Consider the following 503-nt stretch of genomic DNA (forward strand, 5'->3'; position numbering starts at 1 on the left):
GATTGTAAAGTGAATCCAATGTTTGGAATTCTCAAAATAAACATTAACATTGCTTGAAATACGAGGGTATAGATATTTGTGCGTGGATGTTTCTTGAGCATTAGACAAAGAGATAGAAAGTCATGGAGAGACATAGAGAGACAGAGAAACATAGAATGAGAAATAGGGAAAGAATGGCGCGGGTCAGAAGGGAAAAGAGGCCAATAAAATGAAATTAAACACATACACATACACACAAATAAATGCACAAACACATATAGATAGAGAAAGAGAGAAAAGCAGATAAATAATACAGACAGAGATATGGAGGGTTTTACGGACATATATACACATACACTCACAAATATATATATATATATATTTACTTATATTTATATGTATATATAAATATATATTAATATTCATATTTATATATATATAAACATATATACATATTTGAATGTGTATATTATACGCGCATGTATTTCGTGTATATATATATATATATATATATATATATATAT

The sequence above is a fragment of the Octopus bimaculoides genome, chromosome 12 (assembly GCF_001194135.2).
Source record: "Octopus bimaculoides isolate UCB-OBI-ISO-001 chromosome 12, ASM119413v2, whole genome shotgun sequence".
Lineage (NCBI taxonomy): Eukaryota > Metazoa > Mollusca > Cephalopoda > Octopoda > Octopodidae > Octopus > Octopus bimaculoides.